This window comes from Marmota monax, unplaced genomic scaffold (assembly GCF_021218885.2).
Source record: "Marmota monax isolate L192 unplaced genomic scaffold, Marmota_monax_Labrador192_F-V1.1 WCK01_AAM20220418_F8-fsc00074, whole genome shotgun sequence".
Taxonomy (NCBI): Eukaryota; Metazoa; Chordata; class Mammalia; order Rodentia; family Sciuridae; genus Marmota; species Marmota monax.
In genome coordinates this window covers 4,406,558-4,419,669 of record NW_026694232.1, presented here as the reverse complement: position 1 = coordinate 4,419,669, position 13,112 = coordinate 4,406,558, and positions in this window count along the sequence as shown.

Genomic DNA, 13,112 nt, shown 5'->3' with positions numbered 1-13,112 from the left:
CGACACCCCAATTGGAGTAGGGGCAGAGCAGAGCCTCCACCCATGCCCGAAAGGTGGGCAGATCTGCGACCGACCAGCGGGACAGGCCCAGTGACCTGCCGGTACGACAGACACGTCACCACATTTGGAGTAGGGGCAGAGTAGAGCCGCCGCCCGCGCCTGCAGGGTAGGCAAACCTGCAACCGACTGGCGGATCAGGCCCGGTGGCCTGCCAGCGTGGTACACTCGTCACCCCAATTGGAGTAGGGGCAGAACAGAGCCGCCGCCAGCGCCCAGAACAGGCCCAGTGACCTGCCGGCGTGGTAGCCACGACATCCCAATTGGAATAAGGAGAGAGCAGAGCCGCCGCCCGCGCCTACAGGAAAGATACGCAAGCAGTATGAAAAGACAAGGAAAGAAAGGACCACAAGCAATGCAGGTCAACGCAACTTTAGAAGAGGTAACAGCTGCAGCAGATGGAATGTCAGATAAAGAATTCAGGATATACATGCTTCAGATGATCTGGAGTCTCAAGGAAGACATTAAACAGCAAAATCAGACAATGAAAGATCACTTCGACAATGAATTACGCAAACAAATCCAGGAAGCAAAGGATCAACTATACAGGGAGATAGAGGTTATAAAAAACAAACAAACAGAAATCCTAGAAATGCAGGAAGCAATAAACCAACTTAAAAACTCAATGGAGAATACTACCAGCAGAGTAGAACACTTAGAAGATAGAACATCAGACAATGAAGACAAAGTATTTCAACTGGAAAAGAACATAGACAGCTCAGCAAGACTGTTAAGAAACCATGAGCAGAACATCCAAGAAATATGGGATAACATTAAGAGACCAAACTTAAGAGTCATTGGGATACAGGAAGGTACAGAGCTCCAAACCAAAGGAATGAGCAGTCTATTCAATGAAATAATAGGAGAAAACTTCCCAGACTTGAAGAATGAGACAGAATCCCAAATCCTAGAAGCCTACAGGACGCCGAATGTGCAAAATCATAAGAGATCCACACCTAGACACATTATAATGAAGATGCCCAACATACAGAATAAGGAGAGAATTTTAAAAGCTACAAGAGAAAGGAAGCAGATTACAGTTAGGGGTAAGCCAATCAGGATAACAGCTGATCTTTCAACACAGACTCTGAAAGCTAGAAGATCCTGGAATAACATATTTCAAACACTGAAAGAAATGGGTTCCAACCAAGAATTGTGTATCCAGCGAAATTAAGCTTCAGGATGGAAGATGAAATTAAAACCTTCCACGATAAACAAAAGTTTAAAGAATTCGCAGCTAGAAAACCATCTCTTCAAAACATCCTCGCCAAAGCATTACAGGAAGAGGAAATGGAAAATAACAATGAAAACCAACAGTGGGAGGTAGGACAGTAAAGGGGGGGGAAATAATCAAAGAGGAAAAGAAACCATGTTTAGTAACAGAAATAAACAAATATGGCTGGAAGAACAACCCATATCTCAATAATAACCCTAAATGTTAATGGCTTAAACTCACCAATTAAGAGACACAGGCTAGTAGAATGGATCACAAAAGAAGACCCAACAATATGCTGCCTACAGGAGACGCATTTGATAGGAAAAGACATACATAGGCTGAAGGTGAAAGGTTGGGAAAAATCATATCACTCATATGGACTTCGGAAACAAGCAGGAGTGTCCATACTTATATCAAATAAAATAGATTTCAAGCCAAAGTTAATCAAAAGGGATAAAGAGGGACACTACATACTGCTCAAGGGAACCATACACCAACAAGACATAACAATCATAAATATTTATGCCCCAAACAATGGTGCAGCTATGTTCGTCAAACAAACTCTTCTCAAGTTCAAGAGTCTAATAGACCACCATAACATAATCATGGGAGACTTCAACACACCTCTCTCGCCACTGGACAGATCTTCCAAACAAAAGTTGAATAAGGAAACGATAGAACTCAATAACACTATTAATAACCTAGACCTAATTGACATATATAGAGTATACCACCCAACATCAAGCAGTTACACTTTTTTCTCAGCAGCACATGGATCCTTCTCAAAAATAGATCATATATTATGTCACAGGGCAACTCTTAGACATTAAAAAGGAGTAGAGATAATACCATGCATCTTATCTGATCATAATGGAATGAAACTGAAAATCAACGATAAAAGAAGGAAGGAAAAAGCATACATCACTTGGAGAATGAACAATAGGTTACTGAATGATCAATGGGTTATAGAAGACATCAAGGAGGAAATTAAAAAATTCTTAGAGATAAATGAAAACACAGACACAACATATCGGAATCTATGGGACACATTGAAAGCAGTTCTAAGAGGAAAATTCATTGCTTGGAGTTCATTCCTTAAAAAAAGAAAAAACCAACAAATAAATGATCTAATACTTCATCTCAAAATCCTTGAAAAAGAAGAGCAAAACAACAGCAAAAGAAGTAGAAGGCAAGAAATAATTAAAATCAGAGCTGAAATTAATGAAATCGAAACAAAAGAAACAATTGAAAAAATTGACAAAACTAAAAGTTGGTTCTTTGAAAAAATAAACAAAATCGACAGACCCTTAGCGATGCTAGCGAAGAGAAGAAGAGAGAGAACTCAAATTACCAGCATACGGGATGAAAAAGGCAATATCACAACAGACACTTCAGAAATACAGAAGATAATCAAAAACTATTTTGAATCCTTATACTCCAATAAATTAGAAGATTGTGAAGGCATAGATAAATATCTTAAGTCATATGATCTGCCCAGATTGAGTCAGGAGGATATAGAAAACCTAAACAGACCAATATCAATTGAGGAAATAGAAGAAACCATAAAAAGACTACCAACTAAGAAAAGCCCAGGACCGGATGGGTATACAGCAGAATTTTACAAAACCTTTAAAGAAGAACTAATACCAATACTTTTCAAGCTACTTCAGGAAATAGAAAAGGAGGGAGAACTTCCAAATTCATTCTATGAGGCCAACATCACCCTGATACCTAAACCAGACAAAGACACTTCAAAGAAAGAAAACTACAGACCAATATCTCTAATGAACCTAGATGCAAAAATCCTCAATAAAATTCTGGCGAATCGGATACAAAAACATATCAAAAAAATTGTACACCATGATCAAGTAGGATTCATCCCTGGGATGCAAGGCTGGTTCAATATACGGAAATCAATAAATGTTATTCACCACATCAATAGACTTAAAAATAAGAACCATATGATCATCTCGATAGATGCGGAAAAAGCATTCAACAAAGTACAGCATCCCTTTATGTTCAAAATTCTAGAAAAACTAGGGATAACAGGAACATACCTCAATATTGTAAAAGCAATCTATGCTAAGCCTCAGGCTAGCATCATTCTGAATGGAGAAAAACTGAAGGCATTCCCTCTAAAATCTGGAACAAGACAGGGATGCCCTCTCTCTCCACTTCTCTTCAACATAGTTCTCGAAACACTGGCCAGAGCAATTAGACAGACGAAAGAAATTAAAGGCATAAAAATAGGAAAAGAAGAACTTAAATTATCACTATTTGCAGATGGTATGATTCTATACCTAGCAGACCCAAAAGGCTCTACAAAGAAACTATTAGAGCTAATAAATGAATTCAGCAAAGTGGCAGGATTTAAAATCAACACGCATAAATCAAAGGCATTCCTGTATATCAGCAACAAATCCTCTGAAATGGAAATGAGGACAACCACTCCATTCACAATATCTTCAAAAAAAATAAAATACTTGGGAATCAACCTAACAAAAGAGGTGAAAGACTTATACAATGAAAACTACAGAACCCTAAAGAGAGAAATAGAAGAAGATCTTAGAAGATGGAAAAATATACCCTGTTCATGGATAGGCAGAACTAACATCATCAAAATGGCGATATTACCAAAAGTTCTCTATAGGTTTAATGCAATGCCAATCAAAATCCCAATGGCATTTCTTGTAGAAATAGAGAAAGCAATCATGAAATTCATATGGAAAAATAAAAGACCCAGAATAGCAAAAACAATGCTAAGCAGGAAGTGTGAATCAGGCGGTATAGCGATACCAGACTTCAAACTATACTACAGAGCAATAGTAACAAAAACAGCATGGTACTGGTACCAAAACAGGCGGGTGGACCAATGGTACAGAATAGAGGACACAGAAACCAATCCACAAAACTACAACTATCTTATATTTGATAAAGGGGCTAAAAGCATGCAATGGAGGAAGGATAGCATCTTCAACAAATGGTGCTGGGAAAACTGGAAATCCATATGCAACAAAATGAAACTGAATCCCTTTCTCTCGCCATGCACAAAAGTGAATTCAAAATGGATCAAGGAGCTTGATATCAAATCAGAGACACGCCGTCTGATAGAAGAAAAAGTTGGCTACGATCTACATACTGTGGGGTCGGGCTCCAAATTCCTCAATAGGACACCCATAGCACAAAAGTTAATAACTAGAATCAACAAATGGGACTTACTCAAACTAAAAAGTTTTTTCTCAGCAAAAGAAACAATAAGAGAGGTAAATAGGGAGCCTACACCCTGGGAACAAATCTTACTCCTCACACTTCAGATAGAGCCCTAATATCCAGAGTATACAAAGAACTCAAAAAATTAGACAATAAGATAACAAACAACCCAATCAACAAATGGGCCAAGGACCTGAACAGACACTTCTCAGAGGAGGACATACAGTCAGTCAACAAGTACATGAAAAAATGCTCACCATCTCTAGCTGTCAGAGAAATGCAAATCAAAACCACCCTAAGATACCATCTCACTCCAGTAAGATTGGCAGCCATTATGAAGTCAAACAACAACAAGTGCTGGTGAGGATGTGGGGAAAAGGGTACACTTGTACATTGCTGGTGGGACTGCAAATTGGTGCAGCCAATTTGGAAAGCAGTATGGAGATTTCTTGGAAAGCTGGGAATGGAGCCACCATTTGACCCAGCTATTCCCCTTCTTGGTCTATTCCCTAAAGACCTAAAAAGAGCATGCTACAGGGACACTGCTACATCGATGTTCATAGCAGCACAGTTCACAATAGCAAGACTGTGGAACCAACCTAGATGCCCTTCAATAGACGAATGGATAAAAAAAATGTGGCATTTATACACAATGGAGTATTACTCTGCATTAAAAAATGACAAAATCATAGAATTTACAGGGAAATGGATGGCATTAGAGCAGATTATAATAAGTGAAGCTAGCCAATCCCTAAAAAACAAATGCCAAATGTCTTCTTTGATATAAGGAGAGTAACTAAGATCAGAGTAGGGACGAAGAGCAGGAGAAGAAGATTAACATTTAACAGGGATGAGAGGTGGGAGGGAAAGGGAGAGAGAAGGGAAATTGCATGGTAATGGAAGGAGACCCTCAGGGTTATACAGTGGAGGGGGTAGAGAGAGAGGAGGGGAGGGGAGGGGAGAGGTGGGGAGGGGGGAGGGGGGAGGATGGGAAAGGCAGCGGAGCACAACAGACACTAGTATGGCAATATGTAAATCAATGGATGTGTAACTGATGTGAATCTGCAATCTGTGTATGGGGTGAAGGTGGGAGTTCATAACCCACTTGAATCAAAGTGTGGAATATGATATGTCAAGAAATTTGTAATGTTTTGAACAACCCACAATAAAAAATTTAAAAAAAAAATGTACTTCTTGAACACTAGCCCTAGAGATTCTGATCCACTGGACCTGGATATAGGCACATTATCTACATTTTTCATAGGCACCTTAGAAGACTCCAGTGAGGGATGTCCCATAACACTGAGAAACATGCTCTGGGAAGATTAAAATATCAGGTAGGTTGCCACAGTGGGGACTCTATATGTAGAGCAAGATTGAAACCAGGGTATCAGTCATACCACAGGGTTAGGGCTAGCCTGGAAATGAGGCTACAGGGATTTCATGAACAAGGTCAGACTGGTCTTAGAGAGTCAAGTGGGGCTGAGGCTACAACCAAGAGTGCAAACAGTTCTGATGGAGGACAGGAAAAAGCCCAAGGGACAGGAGGACAGTTCCAGTCAATCAGTATTTCTTCCTCCTCCCGCTTCTGGATATTCTGTAGTTAAGTGGAGTATGGCTCTCCCTCTAAAAAGAGCCCAGACTTTGGGTGTGGAAGGAGCCATTCTCTCTCTTCTCAAACTTGAAAGGGTGGCTTTGACTCTAGGAAGATTTTCTGAACAGGTTCCAAGTGTAAACAAACAAACAAACAAAGAATGAAAAGGGCAGAACAACCTGAGGCTGGAATTCTGGAGACACACTGAGAGGTGATACTTTCTGGATGTATGACATTTGCTCTGCCTGTGTCACAGTTGTGAGTAAAGTGGCTTCCTGGAGTTCACCTAAAGAAATGAGTAGAGTTGTAATAGAACCAGAAAAATTCCAGTTCAGTTGCCCATCAAGATCATCTGGGGACTATTAAAATCCCTCCCCTGAAGATCTCATTTAGTAGGTCTTACACAGAGTTTAAGAATCTGTTTTTAAATAGTGTTCCAGTTAATTCTTATTTTCAGCCATTAATTGTGAACCACAATACTAAAACATATCAGAAAGTTAGCAAGTATCTGAACACTGACTTTGGTTTATCAAGAGTTTAATGCTTAACATTTCTATGCTTATTTTTTCTGTGCCTATTAATCAGTACAATCAAGTGTACAATTTTCCATGAATATTTGAAGTGTTGCTTAGTGTTTTCATGCCTCCCATCATAATTCACATTAAGATATTTTAACTAGAGTCCATCAACAATCATTAAATCGGTGTTTTGTGGCTATGTGACTATTTCTGTTTTACCTAATGATCTGTGAAAGACAACTAGAGTGTGACTAAAACTTTCACATCAAACAACAATTTTCAGAAAGGAAAAAGGTCAAGGCTACTTAAGCATACAAGATCAAAGGGAAGAACCCTGGTATTCCCAAAGCCCACCTAAACATAATCTTTAGCAAAATGCCAAATTGTAAAAGGTAGATTTTGTGCCATATATTCCCTTCCGTGTAATAAAGCATTCATTAGGAAGGGGAATTGAGCATAGAATGACATGGTGCGACTATGACAGGCTGTGACCCTTAGATGAGTGGAGAGTGGCAAGGCTGACATTAAGTAATGACCACAAGGTTTATATAGAATTTTCCCTAAATTAAGGGGAGATCTTAAAGCACATGGAGAGAAAGACAGCCAGGAAACTGGGTTTTGTTATCTGTCTAAAAAGAGAAAGAACAGCTAGCTGAGGGAGCTCTGTTCTTGAGCTAATTATGAAAGCTGAAGACACAAAAAAATAATATTTCACTTTCAAAAGGTGCAGTGTTAAATAGCTCATCCAGCAGAAATGTAAAGCAAATAGCATCAAACCACTGGATTTTGGGCCACTTTTAACACAAAGTGGAAAGGCCTTTGATTCTTGAGAAAAATCAAGTAGTGAGTAATTTAGAGAAAATGCCATAGAGTGCTCTGTCGAGGGCATAGCCTCTCCCCTGGGACCCACCCCATCTTTTTCTGCAAACTAGTACCCTCTAACTTCCTAAATGCATTCAAATCCACGTGGTCACTGTGAGGCTCCCCTGACAGTACAGTGTGACCCCCATCTCCTAATTGCATTTGATCAGCTCCTGGGTTGGGCTTCCAACCTAGGCTGAGCAAATCACTTTTCTTTTCTGAGAACTTGGAAGGGTCTAAGAGATTTTTACTCCTTTTTGTTAGACTCTTGAAAAAAAAAAAGGTGAATTCTGCACAAATGAATTAAGAAATCACTTTCTATCATAGCAATTATAAAACAACAACAACAAAAATTAAGTCTGCAATGTGAGAGTAGATGTAAATGTGAAAAGAGAAGCAGAGACTGAGAGAAGAATGTCAGTGGTGATTTATCACCCTGCACTAATCACCCCTGTGGCCTGAGTGCACTGTTTCACCCCACACTAGTGTAAAATGGGTGTTCATGATTATAACCAAGGGAATTCTAAATGATATAGAGGGAGAAAGCTGTAGGGTTATTCAAAAAGGACCATCTCTTAACAATCCCTGTTGTCTAATCATTGAACATGGTGATACTTGCCTATAGAAGGATTATGAAAGTACAGGTGTTATCAACAGCCTCTTCACCTTGATGTAGGATAATAACGGAAAGGGAAAACAGACTTTGGGAACAAACAAACAAGCCAATAACAACAACAATACCCCATTGCCTAATATTACCTAATCCATTATTAAAGAAATTTATTTTTTTTAAAAAATTACAAATGGAGGATGAGAAGATCATGGGTGACTATATTCATGAAAGCTGGCAATCTTAAGTTAGAATAAAGAAAAGGACACTCAACCAGCAAGGAAAGGAGGAAGTCTAATAGCATTCTAATTTCCACAATATTAAGGGCCTCATGTCCTATTGTGGTTTCATATATCTAGACTCCTTTTGTATTTAAATGCTCCTGTGTATGTATTGTTGGAGCAGGAAAATAATATTTGCTAATATACAAATAATATGTCAGCAAACGTCTTTAAATTATTTTTCTTGACTGACTTAGAAGAATGGTTGTCATTTTTTCCAGACTCATTTGTAGTAAATTTTCACAACAGATCAGAGTAACTGGCACATTTCTGGTTGACACTTGGTCAAATATAGTCCTGTCACTATCATAAATTAGATAGAAACCCATGGACCTTCTTCTTATGGCCCAAATGAAAGTGTCCTGATTCCTAGACTTTTAGATTCATTTATTTGCTGAGATGTCAGGTTTTTATACATCTTTGCTTTTCAATTTCATATATAATTTTTCTTGGATAAAAGATAAAAGCCCTAAAGGACTTTTTACTTGTTCTCTTCTGCTTCAAGAAAATAAAATTTCGAAAAATCTATAGTTTGCCCAATGGAATAAGGGGTGTGTAACTTACAACAGTCACAGTTCTTCTAAACATCGTAGCAATATCATTATTTGCATTCAAGTTAAAAAAATTGCAGAGCAAATAGAACTTAGAACCATTGCAGGTAAAACATTTCATTATGTTTTATTATTCCCAAATCAATTCCTAAAGCAATGTGTGAATTAAAATGTTTTATCCAGCATCTTCAAGAAACCAATTTAAAGTTACACAGCTTATAAGAAATTGCCAGAAATATTACAGGCAAACATTAATTTACTCAAACCAATTAAATTCTACATTAATACACGCAGTAATATACATGCAGTTGTTCTTAATTTCCTTTTGTAATTAAGCATACAAGGTAGAGCCTTACTTGATAAAGAATTTTAATCCCCTCCTTTGATCTCCCCCTTGTCTTCTCTGGCCCCTATCTCCAAATAGAAAAAGTCACTTTGCCTGTACCACCCTTTTTTCACTTATAAGAACAGTCTCATTCATACACTAATATACACTCTGCAATAAGTTTCTAGGCATCCTGAAATTGCCTTTGTATTTGAGAGAAATTCCACCTTCACATCCATGGTGAGAATTTCCCAGAAGGTTAATGGAACATAACCTTCCGTACATGCATAAGTGTTCCAGAATTTAATGTCAAGAACACGGAGAGAATAAATGCAAATTGTACCAGTTCATGGTCAAAAATCAGTTCATGTGCCATTCTTAGCTTCACATCTTCAATTGTATATGGAAATTAGCCTGACCTACAATCCAGGATATTTAATACTCTTGTAAAACCCGTTCAAACATAAAAATTATTGACCAATCATGGGAGTGCTATCATTACTCTGTAATTTCTAAACATTCACTAAAAATTCGAATTTGAGTAAAAAATAAAGATTGAAATCTCTATAAAAATTAATCAAATTGAACAAAACGTCTCCATCTTAGGAAGTCTCAGACACTTATTAAAGTGAAAGGGATTGGTATTGGGCTTCTACTGTGTCCTAGACTCTTAAGTGGATTTGCTCATTTAACTCTTTCACACAAACACAAAACTTAATAAGGACATGGATGGATACTCAGAGAAAATTACGAATTTGCCAGGGTCACACAGCTGTGGAGGAACTGAATTCAAACCTGGCTGTAACCTAAAGCTTGCATTCTTTACACAATGTGAACATTTTCCTCAGTGAAATAACTCTTTCCACATAGGCAATGGTACCACCCATACCCACATGAAAATTTCACCCACTTGAGTACAAATATTGCACTCTGCTTTTCTTATTCACTTGGCATTATGATAAAAACATTTTCCAAGTATATATAAAAGCTCCAAAATGCTAGATTTTCACATCTTTCTAATGTGTTTTTTTAAGCATTTCCCTAATATCAGGCATCAAAATTGCTTCCAAGTTCTTTTTATTGTAGGTAATTCATGCATAAAATATTCATTTCCTAAAATTTTTGTTTGTATTGAACTATTTCCTTAATAGTTTTAGCTGCAGAAGTCATAGGACTAGAGGATATGACCACTTACTTACTTACATAGCTCTTGGTATGTGTTGCTTTTTATTTTTCTCAAACAGATTCACTAATTTAAAAATGAAATATTGGTACTTTTAAGAAAGGAGACATTTTCAACACTGACGTTCTACAATAAGGTGAAGAACATCAAGCTCCAGGGATTTATCATGCAAAATGATGTTTTGTGAACAAGATGGGTGATAGAGTTCCGCCCCTCCCTTGAATTATATGATGTCTCAGAGGACTAAAATTATCATTAATTTTTAATACTATCTCTTCTGAGTGAGGAGTATAATGAATTTTCTTTTATACAGTCTTGTAAGATTGAAGTCCTGGCAATCCTTGAAAGATCTCAGGGCATCTATAGTAAACCCAGAAAATGTTAACCAGCTGCTAAGTTCCTGAAAGAAGGTACATATCAAAAATAAGAATAATTATTAAATCACCTACAACATCAACTCTAATAATAATGACTAATGAATGTGCAATGAATTCCTGTTTAAAGAGTATTTCCTCATATGTTCAATTCTGGGCAATAGTCGATTAAACTATTGGTGAGATACAGGGAACTCTGTGTCAGGAGTGAATATAGTGTCTCTGTCTTTGTTGAAGTTAACATTTTCATTGGATTAAAAAGACATCATATTAAAAATTAACTATTGATCTCCAAAATGGTAATATTAAATACCTCATAAGTAAAACATATGTGTCAGAATATAAAAGAAGGAAATTTAATTATTCTGAACTTGAGTGATCGAGGTAGTTAATGGTGCTGAGGTATGGAAAGTACCTTTCAGAAAAGTTATATATAATGAGTAAAGTTAGGTCTTAGTTACATTTTGGACCTTTTGCTTTCTCACATCACCTCGGTGTACATGATTCAAGGTTTTGGGGCCATCCTGAGGGCTCACCTATCAGAAAAATGTATATGACCACTTTTCCTTGGCCATCTGTGGAAGTAGAGCCTGGTAAAAACTCAAGAGCAAAAAGTTGTACCAGTGAGCCAATCTACTCCAGAGCAAAATCTCTCTCCTGCATCAAAACCATCCATGTTTAAAAATCTTACTCAAATTTGGGTATGGAAAACATCAAGCTACAAGAATAAAGAATGAAAGGAGCAATTTACTCAGGCAGATAACTAAATACATCCATTTTTTCAACAAAATTCTAACCACTTAGAAGGTACCTGACCTGGAACTGAGTGTTTGGACACATTATTGACGTAAGGGGAAAATAGCATTTCATTCTGATTATAGGACAGAAGAAATTCATTTAATTTAACCATAGTAAGAGAAATTCATCTATTCTAAATTCTTTATCATGAATATCAGAAGACCACCAAAAGCAAGGGAACTTCCTATAGGTCCAAAGGTGGTTAGTGTAAAACCCAGATCCTAAACTCAAATTGTCCTACTCTTTGCCAGTTTATCTTTTGCAATAGTCCCACAAAAATGCTTTTATCACCTTTGTCTTGTTAAAATGTTCAATACTCTTCCCTGAAAGAAACTGTGAAAAAACATCTCCCAGTGCACAAGTAGTTGTTATCTTTCTTTTTGTTACTATGGTTTAAGAGGAAGGTCTTCATCATCTAATATTTAGCCTTTTATAAAATGAACTTGAGTAACTAGGTATACATCTACAATGCTTCACAAACTATTAATAATGATAAAACTATTAAAGCTGCATTGTCCTACATGATAGTCACTGCCGATATGTGGTTACTGTTTCAAAATTAATTATTCAGTAGCTCAGTAGCATTACCTTCATTTTACATGTCCAGTAGCCACAAGTAGCCAGTGGCTACCATGTTGAACCATGCAGACTCAAAACATTTGCATGATTGCAAAAAATTCTAATGCAAAGTACTACACCTGGCCCTGTAAACAATGTAAAGAAGGAATTAATACACAAAATTCATTTTTTTAAAAGCATCTTCTGCCTGAGGAACAAGATATTTACATAAGGAATGCATGCAGAAAGAGATTTTACTGAGAAGTAGTACAAGAAAGATACTATCATTTGTTTTTCTGCTTCCCTACTTTCAAAACTAAATGCTTAAATGGCATTCTTTAAATACCTCAGATGCTGAAATTTTTCTCTCCATATGACCAGAGTTTCAAATTTTTCCATAAGATAATTGAATGTCTTAAATGGAAATGTCAGTAATATTCACTATGGTACTCATTCTATTACACATATATTACAATTTTATTAGAAGAAAAGCAAATATTATTTAGGAAGGAAATTTATTTCCAAATAGATATTCAAGTGATATGCCATTAAAGAAAAAATAGTAGCTTTGACTACATTATTAAATTGAGCACATCTGATTTTTAGAACTAGAGAACTTTGGAGAAGATTATAGGAATAATAAAATATTTTCAAATAATAACATCTATAATAGTGAAAATATTTTTAAAACCTACATGGTCATTAATACAATATCAGGAAAGTAAAATAATTATTCCTATATAAGGTGGCATTATTTAGACCTAAAAGAGGCATTATTTAGACCTAAAAGTGAAAATATAGTCTTCACCCAAGCAAGAACAGTATAATTTCATATACGAAAAATGAAAAGTGTAAACCTACAAACAAAATTGACAGATAAACACTGAGGTACTAATATTGGGTACTTGGGTTGATAATATTTTTAATGTCATTCTCTCTGTCCTTGTCCATCTTTGCTGACAGGGTTTTTAAATTT